Below are 17,305 nucleotides of genomic sequence, written 5' to 3' on the forward strand. Positions count from 1 at the left end.
TCTTGTCAACATAAGATGTGATCATTCTTATGATCTGGTTCATAATTTCTTTTTGCTTCTTGATGCTACACTGAATTGAGAAGAAATGGTATCTAATTATAATTTTGCAAAGGAAGAACTCTGTACAATTCCACCCATTCTTTTACCTCATAGGGTAGTTTGTTTTTGTGTTTTTCCTGAGAAATAATACATAGCAGTATATTGAATCCTAGAGTTGGCAAGTTTTCAAAAGTGGGGTTCTTTTGTTGTGGAGGTAGGAGTGATACTAATGAATGTCCTTGTTAGGGCATGTGCATGAAGAGTGGTTCTGAAATACAGCGTTGGTGGCCCCTCTTATCCTAGGAACTCTGTCTTGTTTTGGTTTTTGACAAGCATGTGGCCATTAGCTGGTCTTTGGCATAAATGTGTTTTATGTACATAGCTGGTATGTGGGTGCTTATCTGCATGAGAATATTCTGTTAATGAGGTTCGCAGGTTTGGGTGGACATCAGGTTTTTTGACTGCATTTCAACAGATGTAGTGAGTGGAAGGATGCTGGACTGGTAGATAAAAGGCTTGTGTTCTGGTACAGGTTTGGCCATCTTGAATGACTTTGGGCAAGTTCCTTATTTCTTTGAGTTGCAGTTTCCTCTTCTGTAAATGGTGCTAATAGCAATTTGCATGCCTTAAAGGGTTGTTGTGGGGATCAAATGAAATCATTTGTATGAAAATGTTTTGTAAACTATGAGGGTATTTTTATTGTAGCATTGCCTTTGGTCAGACTTCTCAGGGGTGAGAAAGCAAGAGTTTTGGGAGCTAAGGTTCTGATTTGTTTGGCCAGTGTTCACATTGGTCTTAGAATACTTGTAGGTTTGGGTGGGGGAACATAGCTGGAAATCAGCTAGAAATCCCTGCCCACTAGATGCTGAGATGTTAATCCTAAGCATGTGTTGCCAAGTCAATACCAACTCCATCTTTAGGTACAGCAGGTGTTTGTTACTCTCATTTTACTGGAAGGACACCGACCAGCCAACTAACCTAGGATGTGACCGGCTACTTTCTGAATCCACATCATTAGAATTACTCCTTAAGGTTAAGATATTGTATTGTAGGAAGGTTGCTGATTTGGGGGTATTTTCAGTGGAGTTGGAAGAGCACATACAGAAGCCCACTGTGTGCAAATTTATAAACTTGTTCTATTTAACTCAAAAATCCAGATCACATGAGGAGGAGGATACTTGATTCACTTGACATTTTTAATATAAAACTTAAAGTATTTGAGACTTTCCATGGTAACTTCTATTTAGGCTTATAGCCAAAGTGATTACAATGCCTTGGTTTTCATATTTTCGATGAGGTAATGTGTGCTTTGGTGGGGAGGAGGAGAAATGTTATTTAATCACCAGCACTACGCTAATAACCGCATTAGCTAAATCCTTTGTCCCTTTGCTTGAACTCAGGGTTACTTGCTTTAATACTGGTTTTCCAAAGGACTTAATCCTGTTAATGTGAAGAGGTGATGGTGGGAAGGACATTCGCACTGGGCCTGGAGTGGTGTAACTGGTAAAACTCCCTTTCTAAATCCCTCTTGTTCTATATGAATATCACTCCCATGTCCCTAAAGTGGAATGAATTTTTACTGAGGAGAGTATTTTAAGAGTGATAAACAAAAGAGATGAAAATATCTCCTCTGCCAGGTCTTTGTGACCTTAGAAAGCTAGAGTAAACTATCATTTTGCAGATTTTATTTTTGTCTTCTTTTGTGGGAAATTAGGGACTTGTTTAGGGAGATAGAAAACTGGCCAGATCTTTCAACAGTTTGGCTTTAAAAACATTTTCCAAACATTTACCATATGCCTAGCATTACATAGCTGGGTTGAACCTAGGTAGGACAGACGTGGTTATAGGTATTGCTGAGTCCAAAATCTGTCTTTTGCTGGACCCCCTTGGGCTGCCAGGCAGGAGGAGTGGCAGCAAGGGAGATGAAAGGGGTGGTAGGTTAGGGCATCTGCTTTTTTTTTTTTTTAATTCCTCTAGGAATTTATGACTCATTTATGGTAGTTGGGGAAGACCAGGCTCCAGAAAGCCAATACCCCTTATAGGATTTACCCCCCCAATTTTAATTTAATATATTGAGGTTTAGATTATTTTTGTAGCTCTTTCTGAGAACTCTGGACTGAAGCTGAAACAAGAGAAGTCAACGAAGAAAACTTTTGTCGAAGGCAACATAAATCTTGGGTTTGCCAAATCAGGTATTGCTGCAAATGGAGAAACCTAGATTTCCTTCCCGTTTTAAAAAACACAAACATGGAATGCTCAAGTTCTGATATGGTCCTGTATTAAAGGAAGCAAAATTTTCTGTCTTTGCTGCCTTTCTTTGCTCATCCAGCAAGAACTGGATGAGCAAGAACGGCTGTGCCCATTTGCAGACCAGGTTGTGGCTGTCAGTGTGTGGGGCTGTTTTTGTTAAAATGACTGTTACAATTCCATAGAAATGTAGGTAGGCTTAGAGATAAATTCTTACCTACATTCACAGTAAAGAAAGAATATGAGTAGTCGAAAGGTTTGTGAGTCAGGAGAGGAATTTTAAAGAGGCTTGATTAAACATTGAAATTATCAGCTCTTCATCAAATATCTTTAAGTGTATGTTATTACTACCTTTTTCTGTTGACCCTGGGACCCAAGTTCTGTTGGTGTGAATTGGCATTGATGTGTGTTTGAAGAGATAATTGAGAAGAAGGGAGCAATTGAAAACAAAACTAAATAAAAATTAAAGTTTGGAGCTATAGTACGTGTTTTCTTCCCTCAGTAGTTAATAAAAATTTGATATTTTCCTAGTGTTTACCTTCTTCTATTCCAGGGTTGTTGTCCCAGACATGTTCTCTGGAAATGGAAACAATATGCATTTACCATCTCCAGATTGAGACATTTTACTCACAATACTTGTTTCTGTGCTTATCTGGAATATTCTGGGTACGAGCCCAGGGTTTAGGGCCTTTTGAGCGCTTGAGTTGAAACAATTGTCAGTGGAACACAATAAAAACTAAATAAATTAATTAAAAAAAGCCAAACAGTTCTCAGTGATGTGAGTTTTGTATTGAATATTGCCCACAGGTGAATAGGGTTTGGTTTTGGCTGAAGGTGTAGAACCTCTGTCACCCACATAATACAGAAATAACCCAAGTGTTAGGACCTTAGTTTTTGCAAGCCCTGGCTTCAGAACAGTTAGCTAGAATGGAATGGTGCTTTATGCTGGACTCAGATTTTTTGTCATACAATGACACTTTATGGTTTTCTGGTGACCTCATTCTTGGGATTAGCCTTAATTGCTACAATGAAAGTTTTTAAAAAAGGCCGTGGGGAAGGATACTCATGAGGAAATCTGGGGCTGTTCTCTGGATTTTTCCCCATTTGGTTTTGGGAAGTCTCCTTGATTTTATTTTTTTATTTATGATTTTTTTTAAATTTGATTTTATTTAAATTCAAGTAATTAACATAGAGTGTATTGTTAATTTCAGAGGTGGAGTTCAGTGATTCATCAGTTGCGCATAACACCCAGGGCTCATTACATTATGTGCCCTCCTTAATTCCTTGATTTTATATAATGTAACAATCTTAGGTTTTTCCATTTTTATTTTTAACATAATTTTGTCCCTTATTCTTTCTTTTTGGAGTCTACCTCTAGATAAATAATAGAAATTGTCTACTCCATTTTAAAAGTTTCCTGAACAATTTAAGCTAAAAGAACACTTTGTTTATTTTGGGTGGGTAGCAAGAAGATTATATATATTTATAAAATTCTTTTCCAGCAAGGGTACTTAAAAGCATGTATTTAAAATTAAGAGCTTTTAAAAAAAATGAAGCTGTACTTAACAAAATTGTCTTTAAAAAGCTTTAAAAAGGGAGCGTTTACTAAAAGCACAGGAAATTGGGGACAGGCTGAATTTGTTTCTGATAACAGAACAGATAGATCATAGAGGAGATGATAGAAGGTAGAGGACAATAGGATATCACCTCAGATTGGCCTTTTTTGACCACTATATATAGAGAAATGAACTTCTTCATAGAGAATAATTTAACTTCTAGATTCGGTATAGCTTCTTCCCTTTTCATAGAGGATAATTTAACTTCTAAATCCAATATAGCTTCTTCCGTCTTGGGTTTTATTACACCGAGATCTTGAACCTTTTGGATATAAAAATCCTGTAATTGTTTTGGCCAGTGTCATTTTACAAAGTGTTAGATACTTAATAGAAAAGAAATACATCGGGGCTACTTTGGATCAGATCGGCGCTTAGCTTTCTATGGATGTGTATCAGTGCATCTACTCATGGGGAAAATGGTACTATATAATGAAAACATGATTTTAGCTTACCATTCACTTGAAATTTTTCTTACTGTGTTTTCTGCATTTGCCGTTTAGATGTAAATTATTTTGGTTTCTGTTCATCCCATTTAAATCAATTCTTAACCACAATAGACATGGCTTAAGATTCATGGGGAAGAGTAGGGGAGTATGTATTATCTTTATGCAAATTTTAAGGCAGGAATTTCCAAATATGTTTCAGTTTTATGAAGATTAGAAAAGTATAGTTCCACTTTCTCAACTTCTCATCCTTGTTAAAGGCCAGGAAATTTGCACCATTTTTTCCTTCTTATTTTACTTTTCTCCTGCTTATACAAAATGAAATCAGAATTATTAGACACAGTCACATTTGGGTATCACTATGCTTATTAAAATTGAAGCCTTAGAAAATTCTGAACACATAAAGTGGTTGTTGACTTTGTCAAAAGGTTTTGTGTTAAAGATAGTTCAGTGAATATCTTATGAGTATTGACTATACCTGCTATGGTCCAGGCACTGTGCTAGGTCCTGGGTATACAAAGATGAGCCAATTATGATCACGGTCTTTAGAGAATTTACACAGAGGTAGGGGAGAGAGACAGGTGAGCCAGCACTTTATTAAATCTGCCTAGGAAGTAATGGGAGTACAGAGGAGGAACATCTAAATCAGACTGGAGGGTGTCTGAGGGCTTTATGAAGGTAATGTTTTTTCTATGATTTGCAATGTAGGTGGGAGTGAGATGGATAAGAAAGGGAGGGGAAGTATTTTCCAAATGAAAGAATGTATGTATGTGTAGAGGTGATTATTAACAAATTTACCACATCTGATTTATAAATGTTTTTATATTTTTCCATTTTATTTAACTCAAATTAAAAATTTTCTGCAGTCTTTAAGAAGACAGAAAAATGAAGGAAATAACACAGTGTATAGTATATGTCAGTAGAGCACAGCAAATATTGATGAATTTTGCTCTTTGCAATAAATAAATCCAGTAGTATAAAATAGGACAAAATCGTAACTTTTTAAATCAAAGATTATTCTAGACTCATCAACTCAGTAGGACAAATATCTTTATAAAACAAAAATTCTAATAATGTCGAAAACACCCTTATGTTATTTATAACTTCAGTTTTTGTTGGTTATATTTTCTTTAGTCAAGATATACCTGTTGTTGAAAAGTAGTAATATTTTGCTATGAACTCTGTAGCCTATGCCTTAATCTCTGTGGGTCTGATATCAGCATCTCTTAAGTGGGAAACACATTTTCTATTAGATGATATCTGTAAAGGACAGAGAAATCCTTGTAACACTGTCAGGAAAATAAAATTGGTATCTCCCTTGTTGCATTCATTTGCCTTTTAATCAAGAGGAATTTCAAGGAGGAAGACAGATGTTTCTCTACTTTGTTTTTATTTAAATATACCACTTGGGATTTGAAGCTTCTGCACTTCTGTTTGTTTGTTTGTTTTCATGGCTTGATCCCCAAAAATGGAGTAAAAAAATTAGTGGAAGTTTGTTGTTTGAAATCACAGGGTGCTATGAGAATTATTGCAAATCCCTGATGTCTCTCTGCCTACCCTCAACTCTCTTACTTTTGGTAATAATGCAAGCAGTCATTTTAGAAAACCTTGCTTTGTTGTTTTTACTGAGCCCCTTCCAAACACCATGTGCCTGAAGCAACAGCAGCCAGCTGTAGCCAAGTTCCTAGGGCATAAACTCAGACTTCTTCTCTCTCAAATGCTGCTACTTGAGATTTGCATAAACGTTGAAGAGAAAATTAAAAGGGCCCTGTATGCTGTCTCTTCACATATTTTAGGAACCCCACCCATTTAAGATATTAAAACGTCTTTTGAGTGAGCGGTGGATATGAACACAGATATCACACTGCAGACTGACAGAGCAGGATATGGAAAAAAAAATCATGTGAGATAGACAACAGACAGAGGCTTATTTGAAGAGGCTTCAAAGCAACAAGTAATGCCAATTTACACCGATTACATGTTAATGTAACAAGTGAAACACATTGAAGGCTGGTCAGATTACAGCCAGCTGGGGTGCAGACTTAATTACTCGTGTTAGAGATTCCTAAAACAAAGGCAGGCTTTTAAACCAGTGATATATAACTGTTATGATACTGAAAAGCCCTAGAAAACCTAGGCAAATGCCTGGATGAAATTTTAAGGATGATTCCAATCTATCAGGATACTTTGGGCCAGTCCCTAAATGGGCTTATTCCTGAGGTGCTAGAACTGGTTAAAATCAATGACAGCTTATTCTGTTGTTTGCAGTATTTATAGACAAATGAGGCCAATAAACTTGAGTAAATACTAGGACCTTGTCTGTACTGAGTTACACAGTGCTAAGCACAAGGGTTTGGGTTGTATTTCTTTTTTCCTTTTCCTTTTTTTTTTTTTTTTTTTTTTTACAGATTTTATTTATTTATTTGACAGAGAGACAGCGCGAGAGGGAACACAAGCAGGGGGCGTGGGAGAGGAAAAAGCAGGCTCCCAGCAGAGGAGCCCGATGCGGGGCTCGATCCCAGGACCTTGGGATCACGCCCTGAACCGAAGTCAGACGCTTAACGATTGAGTCACCCAGGCGCCCCTGGGTTGTCTTTCTTAGAGGTTCTTTCTGGGGTGGTCCTGAAATTGACATTTAGAGGGTCTGCTAAAGTTATTTAATAAAAGCAATTTTTATTTTGTTTATATTTATCTTAGAGTCATTTGGGTAAATCATATTCTCTTTGCCCCTGTCCCTAACTTCCCTCCATTATGCTGTATGGACTGTAAGGATAGGAATTGTTTTACTTCTGTTTGATTTCCATTCTATGCCTAGTAGAGGGCCATGCTCACAATAAGTTCTTCAACAAATATAGAACTGTATTAAAATTGAAAGGCATTTTTGCTCATATATAGTGTTTATTTTACCTTTACTGTGTCACTTCTTATTCCTACAGTGCTACACCTTTTTTTTAAAAAGCGGTGACCTCTGATTTTTTTTTTTTTGTAGTTGTAGTAGTAGTTCAGTATTTCTTTCATTAGACTGTTAGTGATGGCAGCTGGGAAGAATTTATTCCACTTATTGATATTACATCTTAAATTGCCTAGGGCTCTTCTATTTTTCCAGATTTCTCAGTTTGTTTAAACTGGGGTGTGATTGATTTAACAAGTTTATCATGCATTCATTTAACAAGTTTATCATGATAGCATTTATCATGCATTCTTTCAACTTACCAAGAATTTAAGTACCTACTATGTGAGCTAGGCTTTTTTGAGCTCTTACTGTGTATCAGGCATTCGAGGTTAAGTGTATTAATTCATTTAGTTCTTACCAGGGCTCTGAGAGATGATTTTACAGGTGAAGAAACTAAAAGAGAAAGAGATACAGATATAGATAGTAAATGGAGGAGCTAGAATCCAAACTCAGATCCTGATTTTAGCATCTGTGCATGAAATTATATTGCCTCAAATATACAGAAAAGAAGAAATGTTTTCTATCCTCTAGGAACTTTAACATGGAAAAATAGAGAAGACAGCATAGAATTAAGTGCTAAACTATGAGTGAGTTATGAATGTCTTAAGAGTCAGGGGCTCTGAGGGTGAGGCAAGAGGTGGGCTGGGCCTCAGCCGAATGAATAGAGTTGTCGATAGTGAAGGGAAAGTGGCAGCCAAGGAAGCTGAGATGTGGGTAGACATGGAGCTGAGTGCAGTGGTGATCCATGCAAGAGACTGCATGTATTATGGTGGGAGGATCCCAGGAGTGTAAGGTGGGCTGTAATCTTGAAGGTGAGCCTGAGGGTTTAGACTGGAAAAAGTAAGAAATGGCTCGTCCCTGGAAAAAGTGCCGTCTGTGCCATTATGTGAAGGAACTGTATAGACCTCTCAGCTGGTTCTTCTGAAGCCAAACTGAGAGTAAGTTCTGAGAATTAAGAACTGAAAGCCAATGCAGATTAGAGAGTGCTGTACCAACACTTTGCAAGTGGGGCTTCTGGGAGGTTGGATGAGATTAGAATAAAATCCTTACCACTTTGGGGGAGCTGAGAAAATAGATGTCTTCAACTTAGTTTAAAAAGGGCTGACTTGAATAAGCTTATATAAAAAAGAAAAAAAGCCCCTTTACTCACTGGAACATTTTACAAATGTGACCATTTTCCTTCCTTCCTTCCTTTTTTCCTTCCTTCCTTCTTCTTTCTTTTCTTTTTCTTTTCTTTCCTTCTTTCTTTCTTTCTTTCTTTCCCAAAGATTCATTTATTTCAGTGAGAGAGAGAGCGAGCGCAGTGGGGAGGAGCAATGGTAGAGGGAGAGAGAATCTCAAGCCGACTGCATGCTGAGTTTGGAGGCTGATGTGGGGCTTGATCCCAAGACCCTGAGATCAGACCTGAGCTGAAACCAAGAGTCAGACGCTGAACTGACTGCACCACCCAGGCGCCCCTACAATTGTGACTGTTTTCAAACACAAATCTGATTGTGTCATTTTCCTTGCTTAAAGCTGAGCAGTACTTACCCTTGCACTTAGACCAGAAGCCGGGGTCCAACCCCTGCCTTCCTCCTATTACTTTCCCTCCTTGCTTAATAGTCTCCAAGCACGTGAACTTGGAATACCAGTCTCATTCCCATCTTAAGGCCTCTGCACTTGCTCTTTCTTCAGTTTGGGATTGCTCTTTCCCGCATCTTCATGATTCTTCTTCATTTAAATCTTAGCTCAAAGGTACCTTCTGAGAGAGGCCTTTCCTACTCATCCTATCTAAAGGAGGTCTCTATATGTCCAGCCGTTGTGATTACTCTGTCTCCCATATCTGGGTTCTGTTTCCAACAGAATCTATCACTTAGCACTGTCTAAAATGACATTATTTATTTATTCATGTATTATCTATCTTTCCCTAATAAAAGGTTCATGGGGACAGGAACTTTATTCTGTTAAGTATGGAATCCCTGACATTAGGGTCTGCACCTCATGGAGTAGATGCTTTGTAAATATGTTCTTTTTTTTTTTTTTTTTTAATTATATGTTAGTCACCATACAGTACATCCCTGGTTTTTGATGTAAGGTTCGATGATTCATTAGTTGCGTATAACACCCAGTGCACCATGCAATACGTGCCCTCCTTACTACCCATCACCAGCCTATCCCATTTCCCCACCCCTCTCCCCTCTGAAGCCCTCAGATTTTTTCTTAGAGTCCATAGTCTCTCATGCTTCATTCCCCCTTCTGTGTAAGTATGTTCTGAATATTAGAAGCCCATTCCCTAAAATGTTGCACAGAAAATGTGTGAAAATTAAAATTGGTCTCTAAATTTTGTGTCACATTGCCAAGTTGATGGAGTGATGAAACTGGAATCTCCTGCTTCTCTTGACTTTTGCCCTTTTTTGGGGGGAGGGAGGCATGCACACGGAGACACACACACACAGTATATGAGATTGATTCCAGTCAACAGTGTTTATTGAGTGATCACTGTGGCTTAAGATGAAAACTCCTTTTGTGAGTGACTCATTTCTCTGAGTCTACTAAAACATCAGTTAAGCTTCTGTTCTCTAAATGGGATATGATTGAGCATTTCGTTTTTTACTCTACAAATAGAAAGGTGCTTTCAATTTCACTGTTAAATTTAAATGTTTTACATTGGAAAAAGAGCACACTGAATTTTAAAATGAGATCTTTTCTGGTTTCACTGTAATTTTTTGAGTTATCAAAGTTTTAATTTCTCTTTGAATGGCAAAGAATTACAGTATTCCTTTAGAAATACCCCTGAGCAAAGTCACAAGTCTCAAATTTTACTTTATTTTTCTTTTGTCTATTCAGGCAGTATATTGCTGTCTAGATTACACAAGACCTCTAGTGGATTCTGTAGTCCTAGGGGATTCCTTAACATGGGCACTCATGCTTTAGTTGTTCTCAAAGTATGGTTCCTCAGACTTGTAGCATCAGCATCACCTGGGAACATGTTAGGAATGCAAGTGCCCAGGCCCCCTCTAGACCTCCTCAATCAGAAACTCTGGCGGTGGTGTCTGGGAAGCCCTCCAGTTGATTCTGATGCACACTTTGAGCACCATGGCTTAGTAAATGTTAAAGGGTCAAGGTAGCATGATCCTACAGATTAGCCAAATGGCATTAATTATTAGCTCTGTAAGCCCACCTCCTTTTTGGTCACTGAATTTGATTGGTTCACTGAGGCTAGGCTGTAAAGTTATTTGCTTGATGGGTTGCCACATAATTGACTTTGGGTTGTTTGTATTTCTCTGAACCTGTCACTGTAATGATTTGCCAGGACACTTAATAGGAACAGACTGTAATTTTTTTGCACCCATGGCTTTCTGAGTAGATTTCTCCAGGTACCAGGCATGCCTTTCACATGCTTTTAATGAGGGAGGTGTCACTGTTGGATCATAGGAGACCTTCAAGAGCATTTAGTTCTCCCCAGTTTAGTTTACTGGTAGGGAAATTGAGCCCCCATGAGGTTGTGCTTTACTTACAGTAGTACAGCTAGTTAGTGGTAGAGGTAAGATTTCAGGTTTCTGGACTCCACTGAGCCAGGATTCCTGCAGGGGGAGGACAGAGCTGCAGCTTAACTTGCTCTGTGCCTGCAGGACATTCCTTTCCTACTGACAGGTTTTCTTTTTTATTTAAAGGAAAAGAAAGCAAATAGAAAAAAGTCAGGAAGTTCTCATTGAAACTAATAAAAGTATCTAAAGAGAATGAAAAAAGCAGTTTGAGAACTTTGGTATGGAGGAAATAACCTGACATTAACTGTTTTAATTATAGTTGTTGCATTGGCCTTATCAGTGTGGGAAGAGGGAGCATTTGAGCCCTACAGGGAAGTGGGATATGGACAACAAGATGATCCTCTTCCTGAATCTGCCTGTTCGGGCTGCAGCTTAGTGACTGTGTGATCCCAGCAGCTGTCAGAGATGGGGCTGGACTCAGCAAGAGACCTGGGTCTCAGGCCTAACACTGCCACAGCTAGTGGTGTGATGTTCCATGAGGAGGTCACCTAACCTCCTTGGCCTGCACTTTCTAGTAAATGGGTATAACAATGCCTATCCTGCCCATCTGAGAAGAAAAATGTCAGATGGTGGGAAACAGTGTATCACTGTAGTTAGGAGCACAGACTCTCTTGCAGGTTCCAGACTCCCTAAGGTTCAAATTCTGGCTCTTTAACCCACAGTTGTGGTAGTAGCAGGTCACTTAGCCTTTTTTGTGGAACACAGATAATGAAATTAACTGCTTCACAGCATTGTAGGGAACATTGTATTAGTTAGTCTGTGTAAAATGCATAAAATAGTATCTGGGATTTAGTAAGCGCAATGTGTTAGCTGCAGTGGTTATTACTATTTTAAAAATATATTTAAGAGATGAGATTTCTTTAAACATGTTCTCAAATGATTCCATTGCTTGGTAATGGGTACTGGGCAAATAGCGGGTTCTTATGCAGTACTTTTTTTTTTTAAGGAAAGCACTTCATTTTTTTTTTTAAGATTTTTATTTGAGAGAGAGAGCATGCGCACGCACACACACACACACACACACACACACACACACACACACACACGCACAAGAGAGACACAAGCAGGGGGAGGAGCAGTAGGAGAGGGAGAAGCAGGCTTTCCACTGAGCAGGGAGCCCGATGCGGGACTCGATCCCAGGACTCTGGGATCATGACCTGAGCCGAAGACAGATGCTTAACCAACTGAGCCACCCAGGTGCCCATCTTATGCAGTAATTGTTAATGGAGGAATTGTTCTAGCGTCCAGCTTGTGCCTGGGCTCCCCTGTGAAGCAGCTGATTTTGATGCCCTAGAATGTCAGGCCTAGAGCCTGTGATATTGAGCAGTTTATTCATAGAATGGTATGGCTAGAGAAAAGTCACAGGTGGAGACTTCTCAATTTTGCTTTCAGGTATTTGTATATAAACCGTCCTAGCAGATGGACATCTTAATAATCTTATAGAAAAAGTTCATTAACTTCATTTTTAGCTTTTGTTGTTTGACTAGGTTTCTTTCTGGCTTGCCTTTCCAGTTGTTGTAAGGATTCTTGGTAAGGATTTTGGTAATGAAAATTCTAATTCTAAAAGCTAAATAATCAAGTTATCCAGCAAGTGAGTGGTAGACTTTAGGAGTCTTTCTCCTCTTGTGGCTGAAATCCATGAAAATTTCTACTATTGCTGTTTATCTCTGAGTAGTCTGTTTTTGGAAGGGATTATGGTATGAGGTGCCTTTTCACTGCCTTGTAAAAGGACTGGAGTTTCAGAATTTGAGAATTGTTGTTCTATCTGCATATATAAAATTAGCTTTTTATTTTCTTTACTTTCACCCTCCCCCCCCTACAATCTGTATTCATGGTCTACTCCCCCATCTTTGTGTGAATCCCTTAAGGCTAGAGGTTATGCTGTATTGATTTCTTATGTATTCCATTTCTCCTTTTCCTCTGGATCCTAATATTGTGCCAGGCATATACTAGGCTCTCAATTACAGTTTGTTCAATGAATATCGTTGATGTTTCTGATTAGTTATTAAAGTGGCCTGTTCTGAAACCTCACTTGAAGGCTTAAGTAATTCATTTGTATCATGGTGACCTCGTATTTACCCAGGCCTTCCTAAATATTCACTGATGAATCCTTATATTATTTATCTGAAGTATTCAAATTTCAAGATGCTTATGGCATGTCATGTTTGTTAAGAGCTTTAGTTTTCTTGTTGCAGCAAATGTTGAGAAATCGTTCTTTTTGATGGCTGAGTGATATGCAACATGGACAGGACTGGAGAAGATAATGCTAAGTGAAATAAGTAAAGCGGAGAAAGAAAATTATCATATGGTTTCACTCATCTATGGAATATAAGAAGTAGGAAGATCGGTAGGAGAAGAAAGGGAAGAAGAAAGGGGGGGTAGGCAGAAGGGGGAATGAACCATGAGAGACTATGGACTCTGGGAAACAAACTGAGGGCTTCAGGGTGGTGGGGGAATGGGATAGGCTGGTGATGGGTAGTAAGGAGGGCACGTATTGCATGGTGCACTGGGTGTTACACGCAAGTAATGAATCATGGAACTTTACACCAAAAACTATGGATGTACTGTATGGTGACTAACATAATAACAAAATATTATTTTTAAAAAAAGAGCTTTAGTTTTCTTGAGTATCGTTAGAAGATAGGGATGCAATTGCTGGGAAGCTAGAGGCACAGAGAATTAAGAGCATCATTCAAGATTGTAAAGTAGTTATTGAAGGAAGAGACTCCTAGGATGAGCTTCCATGCTTCTATGACCCCAGAAGCCAAAGGACAAATACAAAACAAAACAAACAAACCAAAAAACCTGATGAAAGCTCTAAAGGGAAACCCAGATCAGGTTGGATATGGGAACGGATGTTGACCTGAATTGGGTAACATTTCTTTGCTGTCTGATTAGTGACTTATTTCTAATGTGCATTTGTTTTTATTTTTAGCATTGCAGTGTCGGGATGGCTATGAGCCCTGTGTAAATGAAGGAGTGTGTGTTACCTACCACAATGGCACAGGATACTGCAAGTAAGCTTTTCTCTGTTTGTTTGTTTTTTTCCTTTTTATACATTTTATTTTTCCTCAGTGGAACCCTGGACAAGATTTGGTTCTACTAATTCTATTTTCAGTACTTCTGTGAAATGTTACTGGATCTTTAACTTTTCTGCTGTAGTCTTTGTGGGGGATAAGGATGGAAGGATGTAGATGTCAGATAAATGGTTAACAAGAACTTCTTATTATCTTATCACTATCTTTTTCATTATGAAAAAGACTTTTCAGTGAGTGGCTAGTTAATGTATGTTGAGTACATTCTTAGAATCACTCCTCAACATGTTAGTTACGATCTTGTTTTTAAGTCAAACCACAATAGATACTAACTTTAGTTCTGCCTAGCATAAGTGAATATTACAACATGAAACTATGTTTCTAGTTTAAAAAAGTCTAGTTCCTAAAAGAGACCGTGAGAAAGATGCAGATGCACCTGTAGGGATGGGATGGGGAGCAGGCACTGTGGAAAATATCATTAGATGGGTTTACAAGACAAAGGGTATGGACAGGATTAGGGAGTATAGGCTGGTTCTTAAGAGCATTTTTTTCTTTTTCTCCAACACCTAGTTTAGCTATACTTTTTGTTTCTTTGAGGAGGCCTGTGAGATTATCTCATAAATAGCTCCTCTTTGTGTCCTGTGGACCACATTTTTTTCCTTCTGGCTCTAGCTCAATGGAAAAAAAATTTTTTTAAGATTTTATTTATTTATTTGTCAGAGCACACGTGCACAAGCAGAGGGAGAGGCAGGCAGAGGGAGAAGCTCAGAAGGGAGTCCCAAGTGGTACTCTGTCCCAAGGACGCTAGGAGCATGACCTGAGCCAAAGGCAGACACTTAACTGAGCCACCCAGGTGTCCCTCAATTGAAAATTTTTGACAGAAACATGTATCCTTTGTACTTATATCATGGAAAATAAGATTGATCATATAACTTTTCTTTAACACTTGCATAGGGTATACTTGTTCTCTGCTTCGGTAGCAGTACTTGCTTAATAAGCATTTTAAATGAGTTTATGCAACATGCTTTTCTTTCTTTTCTGGATATTTAATTGAATAACATAAATATAATAATGATATTGGTTCCAGTCAAGTCCATTCTGACACCAGGATCTAAGTGCCTTTTTTTTTTTTTTAAAGATTTATTTATTTATTTATCGGAGAGAGAGAGAGAGCGTGCAAGCCTGCACGCACAAGGAGGGAGAGCAGCAGGCAGAGGAAGAAGCAGGCTCCCCGCTGAGCAGGACCCTGAGATCATGACCTGAGCTGAAGGCAGACACTTAACCTACTGAGCCACCCTGGCGTCCCAGGATCTAAGTTCTTTAATGTCATAAGTGAGGATTTTTGCAAGTCAGGGAAGATGCTCTTGAGCAAAGTGACAATATTTTAGGCTATGATGACAGTAGAGTTGTTTTTTAGTTAAAGATTTTTATTTATCTGAGAGAGAGAATGAGAGAGAAAGCACAAACTGGGGAAGAGGGGCAGAGGGAAAGGGAGAGGCAGGCTCAGCAGGGAGCCCGAGGTGGGGTCTTGGGGACTCAGGGGATGCAGTGGACCCGGGGGACACAACCTGGGGCTCGATTCCAGGACCCTGGGCTCATGACCTGAGCTGAAACAGCCGCTTAACCAGCTGAGCCACCCCGGCGCCCCAGATGACAGTAAAGTTTCACCGTAGGTTGTTTGGATTGGAATAAAGATAATGCTGGAAATGAAATGTTTTTTGTGACTGATAATGAGCTGCTCATGTAGTTTTTCTAACTGGAAAATAAAAAACAAAAACATGTGATGTAGTCTTCTCTCCGAATGGTAACACAGCTGGAGATAATAAAGGGGAGGAACTATTGAGTTAGAACTGGCTACCAAAATCTTCAGTCCCTTTTTGGCACCTGCTGTCATAGATCCTTGCTTTATTCTATCATTCAGCTCTCTGTGGTAGTTAACCCATTAAATTATGATCATTTGTGGATGTGTTTGTTTCTCCTACTGGATTTTGAGGTCCTTGTCTTATGTGTTTTTGTATAGTTAGTGCTTAATATAGTGCCTGGTATGTAGCTAGAGCTTAACAATGCGTTTCTTGAACCAAAAGGTGCTCGACAGATTTCCTCATTCACATGTTTTTTTTTAATCTATGTCTTAAATAAGAAGGTACTGTCCTCTCCTCTGAGAATTTTATTTGCTTCACACAGCATCTAGGATGGTAGTACTATACCGAGAAGCACTTTAGTTCTATTTGGACATAATTCAACGTGGTGACTTACGTAGGGGGAATTTCAAGTAGGTTCTAATTGTTGGCCTACATATTTGTGGTCTGCTGTGGGAAGAGAGACTAGTCTCTGAGCACTCACCAGGAGAGGACACCAAGGGTCACTTTTGGGAGAAAAGGGATTTGTGGGCCGTTAGTCTCAAACTCTCCAACCAAGGTGAGAGAGACAAAGTTGCCCCTGATTTCTAGAAGAAGCACTGCTAGGGAAGAGGGAATTCACTTTGTGGTTAACAAAAACGGAGCTGCCCCAAATCTCTCCATGGATGCTTATTAATTGTTGATGGGATAGGTTGCTTATGGATATAGTTCTGGGCAAGCCCCTCAGATGTCTTCCAACCCTTTGTGAGGGAAACAAGCCCTCTGAGAAAGGAAAGTAAGGAAAAAAATGGGCAAGACTGTCCTTTTGGGAGACCCATATGAACAACAAAACTTGTAAAAAGAGAGTATTTCTCTGTGTCGGTAAAAGCAATATTAGCATCTTTAGGAGTGGCAGTGTCAACATAAGTGGACACAGGAAAAGCAAGAAAAATATCAGGGAGGCCAACTCAGTCATCCCTACAATGCCACAGGATGTAAAGCAAAATGTTAAGCAAAAATAACACCTATTTAGCAGATCTTTAAGTATATCTTCACAAACTTTGCTTTTTTCCTTGGAGAAAAAAGGTAATTCAGCTTGTTCAGTAAATATTATTTTCCCAAAATGGTAAATGGATATTAGAACACTTAGAAGGTCTATAAAAATTACATCAGACATGCAGGGCATATGATTATCTTTTTGTTCATGAGATTGCTTAGTAGATTAGGAAAAGAAAGTTGAAGCCAAATTCTTTTTACAGGGGGTTGGGGGTGGGTATTAGTGGAAAATGTTTTAAAGTAGAAGGTATCTGACTATCTGCTTAAGGAGCATAATGCTACTGATTCAGCTAAAATATAATGGTTGTTTATAGAAATTATAGAAATCCTTGATAAGATCACATTGACAGATGAGGATAAGTACTTTTAAAGGTTAGTTTTGTACCCAGCTCAACTGTTTTTTCTCACTGTTAGGAGCCTAAGTATTCTATCAGTCTATGATTAGACTGGGATGCCAGACAAGGAAAACCTGTGTAATCTTGCATAAAACTCAATTATTGTTCCTAAATAGTTGTTGTCAGATCTTAATAAAGCCCTCTCTCTACAGAGAG

General features: G+C 38.7%; 1 protein-coding gene across 1 annotated transcript in view; it reads left to right on the forward strand.

Annotated features, from left to right (window-relative positions):
- NOTCH2 (notch receptor 2) overlaps positions 1-17,305 on the forward strand; it is a gene marked incomplete in the record, with an annotated part of 185,024 nt that overhangs the window by 26,103 nt on the left and 141,616 nt on the right. Inside the window, 1 exon segment of the mRNA XM_040626847.1 lies at positions 13,761-13,842.

Source organism: Ursus maritimus, unplaced genomic scaffold (assembly GCF_017311325.1).
Source record: "Ursus maritimus isolate PB19 unplaced genomic scaffold, ASM1731132v1 scaffold_12, whole genome shotgun sequence".
In the NCBI taxonomy this organism is placed as follows: domain Eukaryota; kingdom Metazoa; phylum Chordata; class Mammalia; order Carnivora; family Ursidae; genus Ursus; species Ursus maritimus.